A 25,265-nucleotide genomic window follows, 5' to 3' on the forward strand; every position below is an offset into this window, starting at 1 on the left:
CCTATACGAGGCTCTGGAGTGAGTGGCTCTGCACTGCCTGCCGACTGTTCTTTTATTTTATGGTGCTATCAGTGTTCAGGTGAAGTACTGTGTTGAGCTCGCACACCGAAAACACTGGGTACCGTGACAAGCCTAGTGACTATTGGTATCAGGATGCTGAGGTTGTAACTTCTAGGCAGGAGGCCTAGAGGAAGACCAAAGGAGTTGTATGGCTGTAGTGAAAAAGGACATGAAGGTAGTTGGTGTGAAAGGAGGCAGAGAACAGGGTAAGATCGTGGCAGATGATTCGCTGTGGTGCCCCCTGAATTGAACAGCTGAAAGTAAGACGTCATGCACCATATATGAGCTTGAGCTTCTATATCTGCTATTTTTGAAAAACCTGTGAATGTATTGGAATCTTGAATAGATGGATAGTACATTTTAACAACTTCTGGGGGGGGTGTCACGGGAACTTTGAGATGGGGATCTGTGGTCAAATACATGTCATTCTAGAAACTAAAAACTGAGCACCAAAGAAACTTAGGTTTTTCAGAAAACCATTAGGATTTACCGGTAGATGTTTTTTTTTTTTTCCCCAAGTCTTAATGGTGTGTTGCTTAAACACTAAAAATTGTTCTATGCCAGTGGTCTTCAACCAGTGGTCCAGGGACCACCAGTGGTCCTTTGGGGGGTTCCAGGTGGTCCCCCAGCTACATGATGAAAATGGACCTTTATAGATCTTATACTCTTGACTCTGAAGAGTTATATTATTTAATATCTGCATTACCTTAAAGTATAACAATTACATAATGTAGAATAATAATAATTTGATTGACCAGTTATCTCCTATGGCACATCAATACAGCTTGCAAAATCTTATCCAATGATTTAGCTTCTTGGGTCTGAGAGGCTAAAATCATCAAATAGTCGTGCGCAGCTCAAATGCAGAATAAATAAACCTTGATATGAAAAGGGTTGGAAATCACTCTTCGATGCAATAGATATTGTCCCTGACTGCATGGTATAGTGCAGACAGTAGTGATCACAGCATCTTTATACAATAATGATCTCACAGCATCTTTATACAATAATGATCTCCTTTTCCCACCTCTTTCAGATTTCTGAGGCAGAATCTTTGGAAACCCTCATTGCTGCCAGAGAAGCACTGACCAAACTACCCGACGGAGTTTGTGATTGGCCAGTGAAAAGTGTTGACGACAAGCAGCGACTGTTGGAGGATGCCCTCATGTATCACATGGTCGTCAGAATCAGTGCTCCATTTGAAAGGTTTGTTGTTGCGACCCACTTACTATCAAAACCTCAACAAACTGTCAGTCAGTCAGTCAGTCCGTCAGTCAGTCAGTCTGTCTGTCACACCTCACACGTCACACTATTGCCCTGCTCATATCTCCGCAACCGTTGCCCCGATCCATGCCAAATTTTGCACACATACTCCTTGCCTGCCAAATCACAACCTCCAACCAACAATTCACACATGACCCTCTTCTAGCGCCACCCTGAGGCCGATTGTTGCAAAACACATTTTTGGACACAGCTCCTACAATTTTTGCCCTAAAATCACGCAAATCGGTACACAGTATGTCTACACTCATGTCATCAACATGGATCTGTCCCATATAGCGCCACCTTCAGGCCCATTTTTGGACACTGCTCCTACAGATTTAGCCCTAAAATCACGCAAATCGGTACACAGTATGTCTACACTCATCTCATCAATATGGATGTCCCATATAGCGCCACCATCAGGCCGATTTTTTGAACCACATTTTTGGACACTGCTCCTAAACATTTTGCCCTAAAATCACGCTGCGACTTGACGGTCGCTTATCTCCCGATTAGGGAGTCTTACTGGTAATGACAATATTATGTGAATGAAACTGAAGTGATAATGTCTCTGCACTTGAGCAGAGTGTGCCTTTGCCTTTTTTGGGAAAGATGAATTGAAACACAATTTTGTTTCCCAGGTTCCGGGAGGGAATCAAAACACTGGGCATTCTTCAAAAGATTCAGCAGCATCCAGACTCATTTCGCCCCGTGCTCTGTTATGAGCCGACTAAACTGTCAGCTGACATGATGGATGAGCTTTTCCTCATTAATTATTCGCTGGCAGGGAGCAACCACCGTCGTCAGGAGAACCAAATGGTGGCTTATTGGAGGGAGTGGCTACAGGATTGTGAAGGTAAATGTATTAACTATGGCGGGCACACATTGTTGTTAAACATACACAGATCATCTAAAATAAATGTCAAATTTTATCGAAAGTAATAGATAAGGGGTTAATAGTGACTTTAAGCTCGATGATTTTTAGGACAGCAACGCCAGGCGGACTACGGCTGATATGGCGTAATCGCCGTAGCGGTCAAAATGGTTAAGCAAAGCCTCTGCGGCGACGGGTTCCCACTAGTGATGCGTGGGTTAGGGTTTTTTATGGACCGCGGGCCACCGCAATTTTAATTATCTAACCCAGCCCAGCCCGCCCCGCAACAACGCATCAATGTTCACAGCCCAGCTCAGCCCGCCGTCATTAAATACATGTCAAATATGTCTTTGAATGTGGATATTTAAGGCAGCCAAATTCAATTGTGCAAAAAACAGAACAGAGAAACTTGCAGCACTGATTTAGAGAACATACTCCTGTATGACTACACACGGAACACAACTACTGTATCACAGAGAGATGAGGATCGAGTCACAAGCCTAGTCACTGGCGCACCGCACCGAGACACTAAAGCAACAGCTCTACGCCTCTCAACATATGTTGAGAAAATATTATTTTCTATAATCTATGCTCTCACCACAGCACGACAGCATCCAACCAGCAGAAGGTAATTAACCAGCTCCTTACCTAATCTGCTGCGGAGGTGCAAAGTTTATCAAACTTTCAAAGGGTGTACGTTTAAGTCAAAGGAGCATTGTTTTCATATCACAATATGAACTTGAGTTTAGTGAAAAGCTTGTACAATTCACACTGGTCCACATGTGAGTTCTGTTTACATTGAGCTGCAGATAGGCTGTGGCAATAAGATCGGTATACTCCCGTAATATGATTAGGCAACTGGTTTTATTTTCAAGTCTACTTACAGGAAGTAATGGACTTAATTACATGACACAGACCCGTTTGGCTGACGAGCATAGGGAAGGACACTTGGTGCGCATTATAGACCTATAGTATTTGAACGAGACCGCCTCAACCCGCCCGCCAATAAAGTGTACATTTCTTGGCCCAGCTCAACCCGGCCTGCGGGCTGACTGCGGGGGACCGCGGGCGCGGGCCGCCCCGCGCATCACTAGTTCCCACCCCTTTCACTGAACGCTTTGTTTCCCATGGCGACGCGTACACGCAGCAGACTCAGTAGGCGCTACGTGGGAAGGGACCTTCTGCCGTAGTAGAGACGGCTGCAGCGACGGCAGGTTTATCTATCGAGCGCCGATCATTTCCGGTTACCGTTGTCATCTGCCGTTGCGTTGCTTAAGGTCGCTAATGTCCACCCAAATACTGGTATGTTGGGGTTAGATTCCCTGCTGGTTCATACCAAAAACAAAAGAATGGGAAGGGGGTCAACTTGTACATCAATCTGATTCACGCTACAGAGACAGGAGGCCCCTATGGGCCGCAAGGTTTAGAGAAAAAAAAAAAAAGATGTTTACTCATTTTAAAACCATGTTAATTCTGTCATTTTTGTCATTTCTGTATCTAGAGGAAGGCCAAATGAAGCTGGGAGACGTATTGGCCTTTGCCACTGGCTCGAACGACGTGCCCCCTGTTGGATTCCAGCCAAGTCCCCACATCGAATTTCTGCATGATGCTCTTGATAAGAGGTTCCCAATTGCCAATACGTGTGTCAACTGCCTCAGACTCCCCATCTACAGCTCCTACGGTGATTTTAAGAGCAACATGTACTTTGCCATTAGAAACACCCAAGGGTTTGGTTCGGAGTAGTGTTTTAATTGACTAATCAGTTTAGGCAAGTCAAAGTCTGAAAGAACATCTGGAGTTCTGGTGAAATAACTGGTGAAATAACTTGCTCCTTTTCAGTGTTCAATGTGACTTCAAAATGCGGTTTCTACCTGACAAGACGATATATTACTGTTAAACTCTTACTTCTGAATTTGTGTTCTGAATTGGAAACCTGAAATGCAACGATATTTAGATGGTTAAAATGTCATCATCATTCTAGTGCCCTGAGATTTGCGACACTATCTGCTTCCACTGGTCTCTGTTGCTCATTGCAACGGGTATGTGGGCTCGTACAAGCCTCAGGGAGATGAACGCCCCTGCCTTACATAGTTCCGGGTCACCCTTAGGCAAGGTGTAGCCACCCGTATGCCTCCCCCATCAGGGTTACGAGACTGCTGCCTTGTAGTGAGGCCGTGGAAGGTCAAAGGCTAAGGGACCTCCCCTGACAGAAAAGGGTGTCTGAAAAAGATGCACTCTCAGTACACAAATTGGCAGACGACAAGTTAATATTTACTTTAACAGACACACCCCCTTTCTGACTCCCACATTTAACTGTTAGTTCTGATGACTGATATTGCCCTTTTAATCCATGAGGAGATTGTGTTTCTTTTCTAACTCTTTTCAATTTATTCTTCATATGAAACAATATATAAATTGTTTAATAAATGAAAAAGGTTATTGGAAAAACATGCATGCATTAGAAGGACAATATCTGTCACTATCTAGGATTTTGGTTTAAATAACTTGCTCCTTCACTGTTCACTGTTCAATGTGACTACAACATTAACTAGTATATGTCGTCTATCGGGTAGAAAGCTCATTATGTCAAACTATTACTTCTCAGGTTTCAAATTCAGAAGAGACAATATTTAGATGGTTAATATTTCGTTTAACATACATGCCCAAATTCAGAAGAGACAATATTTAGATGGTTAATATTTTGTTTATCAGACATGCCCAGTTTACATTTATAGCTGACAGACGGACACACCCCCTTCCTAAATCCCAATTTAACCATGTTGGTTCTGATGACTGATATTGCCTTTTAATCCATGAGGAGACCGTGTTTCTTTTCTTCCCTTTTTCACTTTATTCTTAATATCATATTTTAATAAATGAAAAAGGTTATTAGGAAAAAAACATGCATGCATTAGAAGGACAATATCTGTCACTATCTAGGATTTTGGTTGAAATAACTAGCTCATTCACCGTGTTCGATGTGACTACAACATTAACGAGTGTGTGTCGTTTGTCGAGTAGAAACCTCATTATGTCCAAATCTATTACTTCTCAGGTTTGTAGCTGCAGTTGTCTCAACTTGTATGTTGCGTGTGAACGGTGCCTCAGGCTTGACAGGGTGCTTCAATGAAAAGGATTGACAGTTATTCACTGATTGGACAGTGTGGGACAGGTGTAATTTCAGAAAGAAATGGGGGAGCATCACTGGTCATAGTGTTAACAATCAGAGAATTGAAAGTTTGTGGGGAGAATTAAATGGGGTTGTCATACTACATTAATTTGTTGACCTTCATGGAAGAAGCCATTTTTGACTCCCTTTGTGAACTTCATTTATTTTGTTTATATTTCATTTACTTACCACACGTTCAAAGATCAGTCCAAGAATTCAGAGACCAGTGGAATAACCATGGGTTATCTACCCAAGGAAGTTGCAGTCCTTTGCAGTTGTGGCACAGGGGTATTGTAGGTCAGTGGACACAGCTGTACAAAGCATATTTCAAATGGATGATACCTTCAGAATCGATGATGATGGACCTCTATCTGAACTACAGACTAATAATACCCTTCAAGTTCAAGTTCAAGTTCAAGTTTGCTTTATTTGTCATTCATCCCTTTCTGTCTGCAAGCAGATTTAGAAAGAGCAAACGAAATTGTGTTTCTCCTAGTTTAAGACAGCAATTCATAAAAGAATAAAAACAAACAGTGCAGCAAATCTAATAATAATAAGAATAAATCCTAAAAACTACTCATTAAAAAGCACATCCATAAAAACAGTATCAAAACTGAATTAGAGGTTCATCCCTTTAAGTTCATAATTAGGCTCACAAGTTCATCAGTTCATCAGTTCATTTACTGTCTCCCAGGGAGATTTACATTCAAAAGTCTAACTGCCTGGGGGAGAAAACTGTTTTTCATCCTCTCTGTCTTGGCACCTATACTCCCGTATCTCCTACCAGACGGCAGAAGGGAGATCAGGCCGTGAAAGGGGTGTGTGGTGTCCCCTAGGATGCCAGTGGCTCTTCTCAAACATCGCTGCTGGTACATGTCTGCCAGGGATGGCAGTGAGGTACCAATTATCCGTTCAGCTGTTCTTACAGTTCTGTGTAGCTGTTTTTTCTCCTCCACTGTGCTGTTCCCGTACCAGGAGGTGAAACAGTAGGTGAGAAGGCTCTCGATGGTACCCCTGTAAAACATAGTCAGGGCTGGGATGGGAAGGTCAACTTTCTTCAGCTGACGGAGGGGGTAGAGACGCTGTTGGGCCTTCTTTGTGATGGCAGTGATGTTGCTGCTTGGGGCCAAGTTGTCTGTCAGCAGTACTCCCAAGAACGTTGTACTTGTTACCCTCTCCACAGCTGAGCCGTCGATGGTCATCGGATGGTGTGGTGGCCTGATCCGCGTTCTGAAGTCGACAATCATCTCCTTTGTCTTCTCTGTGTTAAGGGCAAGATTGTGCGCTTTGCACCAAACTGCCAACTGCTCCACCTCCTTTCTGTAGGCAGTTTCATCCTCATTTGTGATGAGGCCGACCACTGTGGTGTCATCAGCGAACTTTATTATTGTGTTGCTTTTGAACCTGGCCGTGCAGTCATGGGTTAATAAAGTGAACAGCAAGGGGCTCAGGACGCAGCCCTGAGGAGATCCTGTGTTCACTCCAACAGGTTTCGAGGTGTTGTTGCCGACCTTGACTGTTTGACTCCTCTGAGTCAAGAAGTCCAGGATCCAATTACAGGTGCCAGTATCCATATCCAGCGACTTCAGCTTCTCCACCAGCTGCTGTGGTATGATGGTATTGAAGGCAGAGCTAAAGTCTAAGAATAGGATCCTGGCATAGGTGTTTTTGTTATCCAGATGCGACAGAGTGGTGTGGAGCATGGTGGAAATAGCATCCTCTGTGGACCGGTTAGGTCTATAAGCAAACTGGTATGGATCAAGGTCAGCACTGAGGCCTGCTTTTATACGTTCCATGACAAGCCTCTCGAAACATTTCATGACAACTGGGGTAAGGGCCACAGGGCGGTAATCGTTCATGCAGGCTGGGCGGGGTTTTTTGGGCACAGGTATGATGGTGGCGCTCTTCCAACAGGCAGGCACTCTGGCTTGTCTGAGAGAGATGTTGAAAATGTCTGTGAAAACATCTTTTAGCTGCTCTGCACAGTCTTTCAGCACCCGGCCTGGTAGATTGTCTGGTCCAGTAGCCTTTCGAGGGTTAATGCTGGAAAAAGCCCTCTTGACCTCAGTAGTGGACAACTGGGGTACCTGGTCTGTGGATGAGGATGGAAGTCTCTGCGCCTCTCTGTCATTTGTGGCCTCAAACCGGGTGTAAAAGGCATTAAGGTTATCAGGAAGGGATGGGTCTGTAGGGACTGCCTGTGGAGCGGGCTTATAGCCCGTTACTGTGCGGAACCCCTGCCACAGCCGGCGAGTGTCCTTGTTGTCATTAAATTGACTTGCGAGACTTTTCCCATAGAGTCCTTTTGCCTCTTTAATGCCTCTGTCCAGGTCGTTTCTTGCCTTCCTATAGGCAACTGGATCGCCAGATCGAAAGGCAGCATCCCTGGCCCTCAATAGTAGACGTGTCTTCCTGGTCAGCCATGGTTTTTGGCTGGCACGTACTTTTATCACCTTTGTTACAGTCACATCATCTATACATTTGGTTACATAACCTGTTACAGACTCTGTGTATTCCTGTAAATCTGTGACTCCATCACATGTCGCTGCCTCTTTAAAAACATCCCACAGTGTGCAGTCAAAACATCCCTGTAATGTTTCTGTAGCCCCCCTTGGCCATATTCTAATTTCTTTTGTGACTGGACGTTCCTGCTTCACCCTTGGTTTATAGGTGGGCGTCAGCATCACAGTCAGATGGTCAGATTTTCCAATTTTTGCTAGAGTGGTTGCTCTATATGCATTTTTTATGTTAGTGTACACCTTGTCTAAGGTGTTCTTCCCCCTTGTTGCACACTTAACATGCTGGTAAAACTTTGGTAGGACAGACTTCAAATTGGCCTGATTAAAATCTCCCCCCACCAAATAAAAAGCATCAGGATGGGCCAGTTGCAACTCACTGATTGCACTGTATAATGTACTCATCGCATCCTTTACATTTGCGCTGGGTGGCACATAAACAGCAACAATAAAAGCAGCGGTCAGTTCTCGTGGCATGTAAAAGGGGCGGCATTTTAAGATCATATATTCCACATTTTGATCGCAGAAAGATCCTATTTCAGTGACGTCACGACACCAGGCGTTGTTGGTGTACACAGCCACGCCTCCTCCCTTCACTTTCCCAGAAGAAGCAGCTGATCGATCCGCTCTGTAAAGTGTCAGTCCAGTTTGTTCAACAGCGGCGTCTGTGATTTTCTCCTTCAGAAACGTCTCTGTGAAAATGAAGACGCAACAGTCTCTCATTCCCCGATGAGACGTTCTCCACAGACTGATGTCATCCATTTTACCTTTCAGCGCTCGAACGTTGGCCAACACAACCGTCGGGATGGACGGTTTGGTAGGGTTAGCTCGTAGCCTCACATTGGCTCCTCCGCGTTTCCCCCGTTTCCTCTCTCTGTCACAACGCTTGCGGGTCCAGCTCATTGTGTCTGCAGACGGGACCATAGACTCGGCGCGGTACGCCTCACGCAGCAATCCAAGCGCACTTAGTTGCTCCTTTGGAACTATCAGTTGGTGGTTACCACACTGATTCCTAATATCCAATAAAAGCTGCCGACTATATCTAAACTTGGCTTTATTGTAAACTTCACCTGTCAAGCTGTCTAATACCCTATTTTGCACTGTTTGTCTGTCTCTGTGAGGAGTGGCCGCAGCAAGCGTCGGTCGTGCCGCCATGTTCAATTCCTGAAAATGATTTCCATGTAAATGACACAACTGTGGAAGCCATTCAAAACACCCAAAGGTTTGGTACGGAGTAGTGTTTTAATTGACTAATCAGTTGAGGTGAGTCAAAGTCTGAAAGAATGTCTGGAGTTTTGGTGAAATAACTTGCTCCTTCAGTGTTCAATGTGACTACAACTCCAGCAACAGACGATATATACTTGTTAAACTCTTACTTCTGAATTTGCGTTCTGAATTGGAAACCTGAAAAGCAACGATATTTAGATGGTTAACATTTCATCATCATTCTAGTGCTCTCGAGATTTGCGACACTATCTGCTTCCACTGGTCTCTGTTGCTCATTGCAACGGGTATGTGGGCTCGTACAAGCCTCAGGGAGATGAATTGAACGCCCCTGCCTTACATAGTTCCGGGTCACCCTTAGGCAAGGTGTAGCCACCCGTATGCCTCCCCCATCAGGGTTACGAGACTGCTGCCTTGTAGTGAGGCCGTGGAAGGTCAAAGGCTAAGGGACCTCCCCTGACAGAAAAGGGTGTCTGAAGAAATTTCACTCTCAGTACACAAATTGGCAGGCGACAAGTTAATATTTACTTTAACAGACACACACCCTTTCTGACTCCCACATTTAACTGACAGACGGACACACCCCCTTCCTAAATCCCAATTTAACCATGTTGGTTCTGATGACTGATATTGCCTTTTAATCCATGAGGAGACCGTGTTTATTTTCTTCCCTTTTTCACTTTATTCTTAATATCATATTTTAATAAATGAAAAAGGTTATTGGGGAAAAAAACATGCATGCATTAGAAGGACAATATCTGTCACTATCTAGGATTTTGGCAGAAATAACTAGCTCATTCACTGTGTTCGATGTGACTACAACATTAACAAGTGTGTATCGTCTGTCGGGTAGAAACTTCATAACTGCAGCTACAAACCTAGAGAAGTAATGGTTTTGGATATAAGTCAACTTGTACTGTAAGTTGCATTGTAGATTTTGTGGAATGGTAACCTGTGTGAACGGTGCCTCAGGCTTGCCTCAGGGTGCTTCAATGAAAAGGATGGCCGTTATGTTCACTGGACAGTGTGGGACTGGTGTAATTTCAGAAACAAGTTGGGGGGGGGTGTTCATAATCAGAATTGAAAGGTTGTGGGCAGAATTAAATGGGGTTGTGTCATACTACTACAATAATTTGTTCAGCTTCATGGAAGAAGGCATACTTTACTCCCTTTGTGAACTTCATTTATTTTGTTTATATTTCATTTACTTACCACGTGTTCAAAGATCAGTCCAAGAATTCAGAGACCAGTGGAATATAACCAACTACCCAAGGAAGTTGCAGTCCTTTGCATTTGTGGGACAGGGGTATGTTAAAAAATGGAAAGGGAGCCTGTTAAAATAAATGTTAACTATCTAAATATTATCACTCAGCTCTTTCCACTATGCGACTATGCAAAACACCTTTTGCCACAGTTTTCATTTACATGGGAGGTTCAAGTTGAGGTCTATCATCATCGATTCCGAAGTTGTCATCCATTTGAAATATGCTTTACTGCTGCTTTACTGCTGAGCTGAGTGCAAAAATGAAGACTGTCCATTTGATTTGTTTGCAAATCAGTCTCTTAAATGGCAAATCGCAATAGAGACTTTGTAATTAATTTCTTTCAAGGTTTATTAAGATGCATAGAGTGTACTACAGAGAATGATTCTAGCCGTGAGAGAAATGTCAGACTTTTAACCGACTACACCCAAGCCGTTGTTTTGATACTATCTGCTATTGAGGAAAATGGCCCAGAGGCGAGAGGGTATCAGCATTTCGGAGCATCTCTATAGATGTTTACATCAAATGTTACGTCAATGTTATGTACCGGCCTTCCTGGTCGCCCACGGTATAGCATCACATCTGCACAAGTCGAGCAGTGTCTGAGGCTGGGATTGAACTGGCAAGGTACTGCTAACTTTCTCGGTATTGGACGCCGGAATCTGTTTCGGCACAGACAACGCCTTGGTGTCCGACCTCTGTAGTACACGTAGCTGACCCATGATCAAATGTTACGTCAATTTTACTTAAGACTCATTTCTAAAATATGTTATAAAATAGTGAGATCTGTAGATCCACTATTTTCACTGTTTGGGGCCAAAAAGAGTGTTTATGATGATCGCCTATAACACCCAAGGTTTTGTCGCAGAGTAGGGGAAAGAGCTGAGCGAATATATTTAGAGTTTACATTTATTTTTACAGACATGCCCCTTTTCAACTCAATTTCACCATGTTAGTTCTGATGACTCATAATGCCCTTTAATTCATGAGGAGACCGTGTTTTTTTTCTTCCCTTTTTCAATTTATTCTTAATATGAAAATATTTTTTAATGAATGAAAAAGGTTGTTGGAAAAAAAACATGCATGCATTAAGGACAGTATCTGTCACAATCTAATGTGTTTTTTTTTTTTCTTGTTTTTTTTTTTATACATTGCAAAAAAATCTTTTGACATGGTGGATTATAGGCAGCAATTGTCCCTTTGGCCTTGTTTATATTTACACAAAGATGTTTTCATATTTCTTTGAATTACAGCACTGACCTCTGTTCTGATGCCGATTTATGGCATATTGCACATTAGTTGCCGAAAAGCCTGTTCTGAACATGAATGTCCAGGGTTAGTCCAGACAGATGCAACACTAAAGGTTTTACTGTAAATGCACTTTTAATGTATGAGAAGTCGTTTAAGCGTGTTTGTTTACATGTGTACAGGAAGTTTTATTGCGTTTTATATTTTTAACTTCTAAAATTGTTTTCTCACTCAACAGCAAACAAACCAATGTTCCATATACAGGGTATTGGCACTGTACTTTTCAAATGACAATAAAAAATAAATAAACTTGTGCCTTAACCTTTTGTTCTTGTAAATTCCTACTTGATCATACTAAAGCGGAGGTCTTCAAAAGGGGGTCTGTGGGGATACTGCAAAAAGTCCCAGAAATTGTTGGAGAATAAAACAACTTTTGATATTTTTTGGTATTATACATTTTTGATTTGTCTTGTATAAATATATAATAATATAATTATAATAATATAATCATGATTCTGTCTTTTTCTAATAGCTTGTAGATATGTTTATATGATATTTTGAGTTAGGTTCATACAAATGGTCTGGTTATTAATGGGCTATATATATATTTTTTTTTAAATATATATTTTTTTGGGGGGGTGACTTTTTATGCCTTTTATTGACAGACAGCAGAAGGACGGGGAAAGACGCAGCAAACCTGGTTCGGGCTCAGGAATCGAACCAGTGATCCGCCGCAGGCCACTCAAAGCCTATATATGCGCCTAGGCCCTGGCCTAGACCAATAGGCCATCTGTAGATTTCTCTGGTATTTCAATGGTTATATGATTGTCAGTTATCTATCTGATCCATCCAACATTGGTGTCTGTGGGTCAGTGGACACTGGACAGGTAATGGTGTGCGCCCCAGGTTCGCATCTCGCTTGAGCCTCTTCATTTTTCCGCCACCGCAGACAACTTCTTTTTTTGTGGCGATAAAGTTGAATTATTATCCACGACGGAGGCGTGCTGTCGTAATATCTAAACGTAAGAATATCCCAGAAAAGGCGCTATAATAGGGCAAACGTCATGTGAATGGTAGCCTCACAAGGACTTTTATTTTCTAGTAATACAGAATGGATTGTGAGAATTACCAGTGACAGTGGGTCGCTGCGTTAGGCGTTGGACTGGAGCCCCTTTTCCCCGCTAGTTCGCGTGATCGAATCTCACGCTTGGTAGCGATTTTACATGATACAATGATAGTTTTTTGGGTTATAATGCTACTTTTACTGAGGATAAAGTTAGGAATAACGATAAGTTTAGGTTTTAGTATAACATTTAGTATATAATTTGACACTGGCAATTTTATACATAAATATACAATATGTTGTAGGCCCACCCTACAAAGTAGGGTGGCCCTGTTCCATCTCCCCATCAGTTTGGGGGTCCCTGGCCTGAAAACGTTGAAGACCCCTGTACTACAGTGTCACTCAAATATCCAAAATGGCAGATATAAAAGCTCTATGAAATTGATCTGCTAGTTTTGCTATTTTGAATCTTGTTTTGGACATGAGGTTTCCAGTTCCACCCGATAGACTGATTGATTGAAGAATTTATTAGAAGTTTGAAATAGGAAAAAGTACAGTTTCATGACAGCACAAATCACTGGTACAAGGTCAACAAAAAGGAGATTCTAGAAAGCTTTCAGCTTATTTCCACAGGAACCACACTTTATGTATCTCATATAACATTGAAAGGCAGACGGATAGAACAAATCCGCACTAAATGCTATAATGTACATGCTGGCATGAAATAACCCACACTTCATATACTTTATGGCTGGGCATAAAGGACAGCTACAGTATCTCTTAATTACATATAAGGTGAATAACATGGTATGATGGCATAAGTACTTTTCATATAAACTATTTAAACAGCCAAAACAGATGAGCAGGTTTTGATCTATTAACTGAAAAGTAGTAACCCAAACTAAACATCTGTTTACTGTAAATGAATACTAACAGGCTGAAGTTTATGTAATAAGTCATATTTATTGACCTTATAGGACCACAAAATAACTTTTTGTTGGCCTGAGAAACACATCAACCAGTTTACAGAGAGGCCTGTCAGACAAAGTGAAGGTCTACAAATTATTCTTTCGTTTTTTCAAATTAAACGTCTTAATTGAATTTGACATGTATTTAGATACATTTTAAACAATGACACTTTGTAGAAGGTGGAGATATCTGGGAACAGATCAGTCAGATTATCTGCACAAACATTTTGCATGGAAAATACAGCATATTGTCAAAACAAATCTAATTAAGTAACAATTGATTTTATTTGGTTGAGTAGGCTACTTCATATCAGCAGGTTAAAACATGACAGTCAATTTCTCGACCTAAAATATGCTGTCTGTCTCCTTTGAACAAAATCTAAGAGGGCCAAAAATAAATCGATCCCATGATTTCCGTCATCTATCAATGGGTCAACAAAGTGTTGAATGGCTTCCACAGTTGTGTCATTTACATGGACATCATTTTCAGGAACTACAAGGTTATTATTTGTCTGTAGTTCAGGTAGAGGTCCATCATCATCGATTCCAAAGTTGTCATCCACTTGAAATATGCTTTGTACAGCTGTGTTAAATCCACTGTGACCTACAATACCCCTGTGCCACAACTGCAAAGGACTGCAACTTCCTTGGGTAGATAACCCATGGTTATTCCACTGGTCTCTGAATTCTTGGACTGATCTTTGAACACGTGGTAAGTAAATGAAATGTAAACAAAATAAATGAAGTTCACAAAGGGAGTCAAGAATGCCTTCTTCTTCCATGAAGCTGAACAGATTAATGTAGTAGTATGACACAACCCTATTTAATTCTGCCCACAACCTTTCAATTCTCTGATTATGAACACTACGGCCAGTGATGATGCTCCCTCTGTTCAGTCCTCTTCTGCGCAGCATGAATCTGGCTACCTCAATATTCTCCATACCATGATCACACCTGTGGTGGAATTCATGAGAAAATGAGGAGACAAGAAAATGTATTAGGTGGTGGTGGTCAAGTTTATGTAACATGATATCATGGACAGAAGTACAGTTAACACTCCGGACATTGGCAAAGTAGTTCTGCCATGAATAATGGTCAGACACTAACAAGTCAGTACTAGTGCGACATCTAGACTATTACAAGCTATACGGTATCAATGATCAGTATCATAAGGGCTAGATATTAATATAATCAATGAACACATGATCTACTCCATAATGTCACACATAATTGAAGACTTTATTAAAAGTTTACATAGGAAAAGGTACAGTTTCAAGATGGTACAGTTCACTGGTACAAGGTCAACTGAAAGGAGAACCTAGAAAAGCACTTGGCTTATTTACACAGGAAACCATTGAAGTAGGCTATCTCATATAACATTGAATGACAGACAGATAGAACACAGTAATATGCAGTAGATATCGTCAGGAAAAAAAGAATATATATAATAATTATCAACCATGAGAATCAATCAATCATGATAATAATCTCTAATCTACTACACACCTCACCCTGGATGGCAAGCCATAGTTCTGCACTCCTTGCTGGAAAAGGGATAATACACTGGAAGCTCTGTTGTTGTTGAGACATTCCAGATACACAATGGTGCGACTGTAGCCATCGATGCAGCCATGGTAGATCATTCTCCATCGCACTAGCTTATGATTACCATCAATGTGCCTGTCAAGGGGATGACAAATGAACAGAGCTCATGAATTAATTGTTTTTGTTGGTGAACATTGGAGCATTCCATTTCTCTCTCTCTCTATCTCTCTCTCCCCCCCCCCCCCCCCCCACACACACACACACACACACACACATAGCCTGACTGCTAGCGTCCATCTCAATCACACACTTCGAACCACCACCAGCAGGGGGTGGTGATGTGCAGGCTAACACACACACACACACACACACACACACACACACACACACACACACACACACACACACACACACACACACACACACACACACACAATTATTGGAAATACTATAGCTGATCTATAAGTTCACAAAGCATTGTGATGCAACATGGTGTGAGCTTGTACATCTGCTATTTCCACTATTTTTCAAAATTGTTGGAAATCTATTAACCTTTTTCAACATGGAAACGATCATGACAGTAATGCAAAAATAATTGTGATAATCTCAAATAAAAGCAACTATGTAGGCTATTGTGAGATCAGCTATTTTCACAATTTCTGCCTTTTGACAATGTGTTTATTTTTATTTCATTTTAGAGGTATTAAAGGAGTCTTACAAATCCTTAAATTGTGTCACTTTTGAAATGTGCAGATACCCACTATGGTTGGGACCCAAAAGAGAGATAAGAATTGCCTGGGACCCTAACAAGTGAAAACAGCAGATCTACAAGCTCGTAGATGGGCTATTTCACTACTTCTGTATGTGTTTTCGAATTCATATGTGTTTTCTAATTCATGGCATGTCTTCAATTTTTCATTTATTTATTCAGGAGATTACTTAGACCTACTACTTACTTAATAAAATGTGTCCGCGACCCACAAATGGGTCCCGACCCAGATGTTGGGAAACAGTAGGTTTCCCGATAGTTTGTTTACTGTTGAGTGAGAAAACTAATCCCGACCCACAGGTTGAGAACCACTGTACCTAAATTGACACAAAAAAAAGCCCTGAAAGATGACTGTATTGGATCCACCTCAACCTGGTGTGGAGAGGTTTAGCCAATTTGCCACGTACGCCTACACAAACGGATTTCAAAAAGAATGTGCTTACTGAAGGCTCGCGGGTGTCACCATATCGTACGCTTAAGCAGAGTTATCCGAATATTCCGTATTGTTTTATAAAAAGCATTTGAAACCGATCGGCGGTCAATTTTCTCGGATTTCAACTCCACGACCCCATCGGTTGAGAGATGTACTGCACTCTGATACATTACAACTTCTTTTAAGAAAAAGGCCGCCGGTCGAATTAAAATACTTATTATTAAACTACACGGCAGATACAGGTAATTATGCTTAAGCGTAACATATTGTGACACCCGTGGCCCCTCAGTAAGCACCATATTTTTTTAATCCGAACGTTTGTGTAGACATACGTGGCAAATTGTCTAAACTGCTCAACATCAGGATGGGGTGGTTCAGAGCTACATACAAAGCAACTTACCATAACTGATTTGGAGTTTGCACATTGTATATTCTCCGGCGAATTGCTTGACGTTGTCTTAATGATCGGTTGATAGGGTCAATCTCCCGGAGGATTTGACGTACCCTCCAGCGCTGAACACGTAATTCCCTTGACCTCAAACTTCCAAAAATGTATCGTTCACCAGCATTCGGGGTATTTTGCAATATTTCTCTGATAACTGACATTAGTTGGTCATTGGTCAGCGACGTGTACTCCAGAGGTCGAACACCAAGGCGTTGTCTGTGCCGAAACAGAGTCCGGCGTCCAATACCGAGAAAGTTAGCGGTACCTTGCCAGTTCAATCCCAGCCTCAGACACTGCTCGACTTGTGCAGAAGTGATGTTATACCGTGGGCGACCAGGAAGGCCGGTACTGCATGTTGGCGGCACCAAGGAGCAACTGGGTTCCTCCTGGTCTTCGGCATCATAAAATTGACGTAACATTTCATGTAAACATCTATAGAGATGCTCCAAAATGCTAATACTCTCTCTCGCCTCAGGGCCATTTTCCTCAATAGCAAATAGTATCGAACCAACGGCTTGGGTGTAGTCGGTTAAAAGTCTGAAATTTCTCTCACGGCTAGAATCATTCTCTGTAGTACACTCTATGCATCTTAATAAACCTTGAAAGAAATGAATTACAAAGTCTCTATTGCCATTTAAGAGATTGACTTGCGAACAAATCAAAACAAAACAAATCAAATGGACTGTCTTCATTTTTGCATTCTGCTGCTGCTTTCATCAGTCGTGCACTCCGCCCAGAAGGCCTGTTGCTTTTCCAAAAAGCTTTTAATTTGAAATCTAACTATAGGGTCCTTCCGGATATATCAAGTGCCTTCCTGTTATATACATACTCAGGCACAGACACATACATACTTTTGCACACACACATATATACATACTTTTGCACACACACATACATACTTTTGCACACACATATATACATACTTTTGCACACATACATACATACTTTTGCGCACATTTAAACAAACTCAACATGCACATATATACATTTTCAACACTGTATATATGCACAAGTAAAGTATGTATGTATGTGCGAGTGAAGTATGTATGTATGTGCGAGTGAAGTATGTAGGTATGTGCGAGTGAAGTATGTATGTATGTGCGAGTGAAGTATGTATGTATGTGCGAGTGAAGTATGTATGTATGTGCGAGTGAAGTATGTAGGTATGTGCGAGTGAAGTATGTAGGTATGTGCGAGTGAAGTATGTATGTATGTGCGAGTGAAGTATGTATGTATGTGCGAGTGAAGTATGTATGTATGTGCGAGTGAAGTATGTATGTATGTGGGTCAGTGACGTGACGCCCCAAAAAATTTGTTTTTAAAAAAACTTTAAATTGCAGGCATAAAAGTTATTTACTTTTGTTCTACTCACTCTCAACCTTATGGAAATACATTTTGTTTTTAGATATTTTATTGGAATCAGACTTTATTCAGCAGTTTGTTGTACTTGTGCCTAAAATCGTCATATGGTGTGACATGACAATAATTGTTCATAAAATGAAAATGGAGTACATCTTTCTTAACTCATTGAGTGCCAATCCCGAACTAGTTCGGCTTTATTAGCGTATCGCAGAGTGCCGATCCCGAACTAGTTCGGCTTTAAAAAAAAAAAAAAAATTGAAAAAAAAATTTTTGAATATTTTTTTTTTTTTTTTTGGACCCCATCAAATCTAGTGAACATGATTTCAATCGCGATTTTGCATGTTCCACCCCCATACAACCCCATCTAACATACAGGGCAGCCATGTTTGTTTACATAACATGTAAAACATAATGGCGATTATCTCAAGAATGCCTGAACGGATTTCCAATCGGATTTTTTTGTTTGAAAGCTGTGAACAAACTGCACAAATCCACTCCAATGCAATCCAGGATTGCATTGGATTTTTTAGAGCTCATTCTTCTCTGTTTTTTTTCCCATGCATGAGGTGTGCAAGGTTTAATCATGGCTAAGTTGACGAAAATAAGGCTTCTAAAATGCTTGGTAGCCAATAGCTAACTTCAAGCTAACTTCATCCTCTTCCTGTACATGCACAAAGGAAAGTGTTCAGGCAAGTCATGGCTGCAGGGCTTCTGCATATACCAGCATATCTCTATGGGATTTTCTATGGCCACTGGGCGCCCTCTAGTGGTGACTAGGGTGGCACTCAAAGAGTTAAGTTACTCACTTTATCAAAGTCCTTTATCATAACTAACCAGTGATCCACTATAGTTTTTTGAAAATTAATTATATCTGTATATTTTTTTCATAATCGACACTCTGTGTGAGGCCCATGTTCATGATCTTACAACATATTTTAAATGTATTCTGTCAAAACTTTCTCTAAAATTACACAAATATTTGTGACTCTTCCTGATAATATTCTCTATGTAATCCATAAACATTTTTTTGGTTTAATCATTAATAAAGGTATGATTTCTCACTATTTGGAATGTCACACCAAATGATTTAGTGTCACACTGTATGATCATATCTTCATGTGTCAAAGCAAACTGTGTTTTAACCTACCTATTAGTGAGTACTGAACTTTACTGATTGATTAAACAATTACCCAGGATAACATGGCCTTAATATTTCTGAACAGGATATTATTGTAGGGCTTTAACATGGGATAAGAAAGAATTGTAGTAGTAGATGGATGATGAGGATGTGCACAGGAATGCTACGCACACCTAAGTCTTCTGCCGGCCCACGGCAGAAGGATCCTAAAGGGACAATAAGGCACATAGCCACACTTGGAGCCAAGGCATTGAAGGCAACATTTTATTAACACCAATTAGTGGAAACAGAACTCAGCATTCAGGTAAATTGCTTTTTTCCGAAGTCTCCTGAACTTGAACACAGCATTTTGTGTTGAACAAATGTAATTAGGAATCATGACATTACACCACATCTCCACTAGCTAAAGAGTGCTGGGTTGCGCAACTCTGAAAATAGCTGATCTACAAGCTCTCGCAGCACAACGTGTTGAGAGCTTGTAGATCAGCTATTTTCGCTAGTTTTGTCTCGGGTCCTACCTTAACACTGTCCACTGTCCAGTCCAGTGAGTGAAAGTACAAAAGTATTAGATCAGATTAGATTATACATTTAGACTGTATTGTACATCAGCCAGTCGTATTTGGTGAGGGTAGCAAACCGGCTGCCTTGTTGCGGTTCTGCTATGCCACAGACAACCTCCTGCTCTTCGTAGAAAATGCAGTCTTGCCCCTTTGGCTCATCTCTCCTTGCTGGGTCATTGTTTAGTTTCTCCCTGTACTTTCTCGTTCTCTCAGCACTTGTCATTTTCCAGCTGACAAAAGAAAATGGAATGTATAGTTTAAGACAAAGAGAAAATATTGTTTAGATTGAAACAATATGTTAAGGTTTCTGTGAAGGGGTTTCTGCTCTGTCTGATGAATTTGAAGTATCACTGAATGAAGCTAAATTACATTTTATGAAAAAATGTTTAAAACAAATGTTTAAATGTACAAAAGAAACATGGAACTTTGTTATTTGTTGTTATATCTGTAGTTAAATACAGTATAAATCATATGGTGTGACAGTCAAGTCATATGGTGTGACAAGCAGACATGTCACACCATATGATTAAGTGTCACACCATATTACTGTTTTCTCCATTTAGGTTTACCTTGAGGCTACTATGTACACATTAGCATGCTAACAGCATGCTAGCTATAACAAAGCAGCCTAGATCTACATGGAAATATGACCAAAACTTCAAATAACTTAAGCTTTTTTTAAAGAAAAGGTGTCACACCAAAAGACATCCAGAATGGTGAGTTTGTCAACGTTTCAACAAGATGGCATTTCATGAAAATGTTAAAATCATAACTCACCTCAGACACCTGTCTTGCAGTTGTGCTGGGAGTGCTGAATAGCCTTACAGAAGAAGGACCTCTCTAGCCAATAGGTGTCCAAATAATTGCCTGTTTAATTTTTCCAAACTAGTGTCACACCAAATGATTTTGGGTTGGGGGACAAAATGTTTTTGATCAGAAATGACTGAAAACATTATGCTTTGACTTTGAAAAGATATAGGCTCAAAATAGACATTTTTTTTTAGCCTAAATTCATTTTCAAATGATTTTTAGCAATTCTTTTTCTTAGTTTTATTCAAGTTCCCACTTTGAGAAACAAGGTCAGGACAGTCACACCATATGAGTTTTGCCATGTTTGGTTGAAGATTCTGAAGAAATGAGGAATGAAATGTTTTAATCTTGAGTAAGTTCACATAAAGCTTAATGTCCTGCACAATATTCAGAAGGTTTTTGACAAATATATTTTTTATTTATACATGTTTGACACCGAGGACAGCGAAAACGTTACGTCACGTCACCCACCCATGTGCGAGTGAAGTATGTAGGTATGTGCGAGTGAAGTATGTATGTATGTGCGAGTGAAGTATGTATGTATGTGCGAGTGAAGTACCGATATGTATGTATGTGCAAGTGAAGTATGTATGTACGTGCAAGTGAAGTATGTATGTATGTGCAAGTGAAAGACCATTATGTATGTATGTGCAAGTGAAGTATACATGTATGTGTGAGTTGACTATGCTATATTGGCCTAAAGGGCTTCTCATAGTGTGTAGTGTGGTGTTGTGTGTGTAACAGACATACCTACAGTGTGTAGTCTGGTGTTGTGTGTGTGTGTGTGTGTAACAGACATACCTGCAGTGTTTAGTGTGGTGTTGTGTGTGTAACAGACATACCTACAGTGTGTAGTATGGTGTTGTGTGTGTAACAGACATACCTGCAGTGTGTAGTTGTATGTTGTGTAGTGTCTCCATCTCTCTCTGGAAGAGGTTGCACATGACCTCTGCGGCCGCACGGAGGCGCTCCAACACAAACACTCTGACATCGAGCTTCACACGACAAACATCAACACTTTGTTGCTTTTCCAAAACACACAATATCTCCTCTCCCACCGACGTCATGTGTTCATTTATCTTCAGCCATACAGACTCCATTTGAAGCGTTTTAACTCCTTTTAATATGAGAAGGTTTTCACCACGCACTGTGTCCCAACCACCATGAAACACCAACACTGAGTGAGACGCCGCCGAGCGAGCTACAGCGAGCCCGTCCCAGTTATGTCCTGATAGGGACAGAATAGTACATCTTCGTCCCCCCAACTTTCAACACCTCCGCGCGGTCTAAGTGAACACAGCGGAGCTCCTTGCCCCCCGGCAACCACCGTTATGCTTAGGTTCGTTGGTAAACGCCAGGTCGCGTCCCAAAACCACCACGAAACACCAACAGTTCCTTTGTTGTGGAAACGCCACGCCAGAAACATTCTACTTCCGGAGGATCCGGCTTCCGGATCAACGTGTTCACCGAATGCGCAACAAAGGATCCAGGCACTGTTGCTTTAATGCCTTTCGCCCCCTGGTGGAGGGTATGTGTAACTGTCACTGAATGACAGCCAGACGCACAGATACAACAGCAGTGACAACACAGAAATGTGTGTGGGGAGGATAGGCTATCTTCTACATTGCGGAGTACATGGGGTAAAACAAATTTAATTTTTAAAAACTTAATTTTTGTATTTAAATATATCTTAACCTATTTTAACCCACGTATCTCCCAGACTTCCTCCCCAGTCAGTCAGAGTTCAGAGTGTGATGTGGGATTATGTGCAGGATGTAAATTGCATACGGGAGCAACACACAACATTAATCGATGGAATACTTCATTAACAGTAAAAACAGGTAGCCTACAGAGTTACAGATTTAAGCCCTTTGCACACAGGCGCGTTTAACCGCACGGATAAAACGGACAATATAATTTTTTGAAAAGAAAACAATGATTCTCTACGACCTCATGCACACCGGCTCCGAATTAGCCGTGCGACGAGTGGCTGCCGCTGTGCGTTTTTTTCTCGATCGAATCCAGTTCGATTCGTGCGTCTTGTCGCATGCGGTAAAAAACTCATCACTCCTTTTATGACTCCTTTTTGGATCCGCAGCGCCGATTCCGCACAGCCTTGCACACCAAATCCAATGCGTTTTATTCATGCCGCAAACGGAAAAAAAAACGCAACTGTCCTGTGTGCAAAGGGCTTTATACAAAAGAATGCTAAAAGGATGACCCAAAAAAAGCCCAAGGCTTATTTCCATTGAGGTCCTTTGTATTCAATCCATCAAGACATTTAATGACAAAGAATAACATGCAATAATATTCACAATATCATTATATACGAGTAGCCTAGTAATAAACTAAAAAGTACAGTAAGCAGATAACAGGGGCCAGTTAAGAATTGCCCTCTATATAGTTGCTCGTTCAATTGCAATTCAATTCAAATAGCTTTATTGGCATGACACTTACAATATTGCGAAAGCATCAAGTACAGTAAACTGAAAAATACTAACAGCAGAAAACAATATCTAACATGCAAATAAAACATTCTAAACAATATGCTAATATCATAATGCTCCAAATGTAGTTTTGAACTGTGTGTGTTTGTGTGTGTGTGTGTGTGTGTGTGTGTGTGTGTGTGTGTGTGTGTGTGTGTGTGTGTGTGTGTGTGTGTGTGTGTGTGTGTGTCTCAAGATAATAGTCACATTGAGTGTTGTTTGTTTAAGTGTCCCTCAGTTTGTGACATGCAGTCACATATCGTGCAGCTCAGTGTGCTGCAGGTCTCTCTCCAAATATTCATTCAACCTTTATTTAATTTCTCGAAAAGATCAATTGAGGGAGATCCTCATTTACAATGATGCCGAGATTACAAACAGAATTAATACAGAAAGAAAACAGTGTTGACAACAATCAGTTAAAACAATTACAAACTTGTAATGCACGGTTAATTAGTAAACTCCTGAAATGACCAACAGATGCTAGGGTACTCATCTTAAAATCTTGTTGCAAGAGATTCCAAGAATCAGGTGCACTAACGCTAAAGGCAGTCTTTCCCAGTTCTGAATTAGCAAAGGGGACCTTAAGGACCAGCCAATCGCTGGAGCGAGTTTGAATGTAACTAGGTTTCTCACGTAGCATGGAAGAGATGTATTGGTGGCAGTTTTCCAACCAGGCCTTTATAAATGAAGAGATGCCAATGATAGTTGCGCCTCTCCGACAAAGAACCCCAGCCCACCATACCATACAGGTCGCAATGATGAGTGCTGAAATTTGCACCAGTAATAAACCTCAAAGCTGAATGGTAAATTGTGTCTAGAGGCTTGAGTATGGAGGCACCTGCATGACGATATATTATGTCTCCATAATCCAACACGGATAAAAATGTAGCTTCGATGATCCTCTTTCTACAAAACATGGGGAAACTAGTTTTATTTCTATAGAGGCAGCCGATCTTTTGGCGGAGTTTTAAAACAAGATTATCTATATGGTGTTTAAAATTTAGTTTGTCGTCTAGCCATATGCCATGTGGTGGTGATACAGAGGTTGGAGAGGTCTATGTTTGGGGTGTTTGAGAAGATCATAAGTTTAGTTTTTTTGTCATTAAGTGTTACTTTAAGGCTATTAAAGGAGTGTTGTATTGTGTTGAAGGATCGTTGGAGTTTCTCTATGGCCAGTGTGGTGGAGTCAGCGGTACAGTAAAGAATTGTGTCGTCGGCATAAAGATGGATTTGACAGTCACATATTGAGGAAACTATTTCATTGATATAAATGGTGAATAGGACAGGGCCAAGAATGGATCCTTGTGGTACACCGGCTTTAACCGGAAGGAAACCAGACTGCCCATCTCCCATCTTCACACATTGGCGCCTGCCATGCAGATAGTTTCTGAACCAGCTGCAGGCATCTTCATCAAAACCTGAGATGAATAGTCTTTCTAGAAGTAAAGAGTGATCTACGGTGTCAAATGCTTTGGCAAGGTCAATAAAAATGGCTGCTGCATGTTTGCTTTTTCCTACTGCTGTGATTAGGTGGTCAAGAACTAAAGTGACAGCTGAGGTGGTGCTATGATTAGCTCTAAAACCAGATTGATGAGGACTTAAAATAGACTGCTGTGTAAGGAATGGTTTTAACTGATTATTTACTAAGGATTCCAGAATCTTTGAGAGACAGGGCAGTTTTGAGATTGGCCCATAATTGTTGGGATCAGTACTGTCACCACCTTTATGTAGTGGGACTACCTGCGCCGATTTCCAGACACTGGGCACTAATCCAGATAAAATAGATGCATTCAAAATAGAAGCAATGTGCTCCACAATAAAAGGCGCAGACATTTTTAAAAAGAAGGTGTCTAAATTATCCTCACCAACAGAGGATCTGGTGTCTATGGCCTGTTAGTAGAGCCTCACACTTTTTGTTCTAGAGGCAAATAGGACTTCTTATGTCGTCCTTTCTTTGTTTGACTGTTTTGACAAGGAATTCCACATTTGTGTGGCATAGCAGTAGAACAAATTTAAACCTAATCTGCCATGGGTTGAACCAGATTGGTGGAGCTCTCTCTGGTGCTGTGC

General features: G+C 41.2%; 1 long non-coding RNA gene across 1 annotated transcript; it reads right to left on the reverse strand.

The window, feature by feature from the left end:
• Window positions 1-13,687: 13,687 nt before the first annotated feature.
• On the reverse strand, window positions 13,688-18,074 carry LOC308284455. Its single transcript, XR_013962012.1, has 3 exons — window positions 16,149-18,074; window positions 15,154-15,327; window positions 13,688-14,601 (listed from the first exon to the last, which is right to left on the reverse strand). It is a non-coding gene; the product is annotated as an uncharacterized lncRNA (long non-coding RNA).
• Window positions 18,075-25,265: the final 7,191 nt, after the last annotated feature.

Source organism: Nannobrachium achirus (assembly GCF_963921795.1).
Source record: "Nannobrachium achirus genome assembly, chromosome: 1".
Taxonomy (NCBI): domain Eukaryota; kingdom Metazoa; phylum Chordata; class Actinopteri; order Myctophiformes; family Myctophidae; genus Nannobrachium; species Nannobrachium achirus.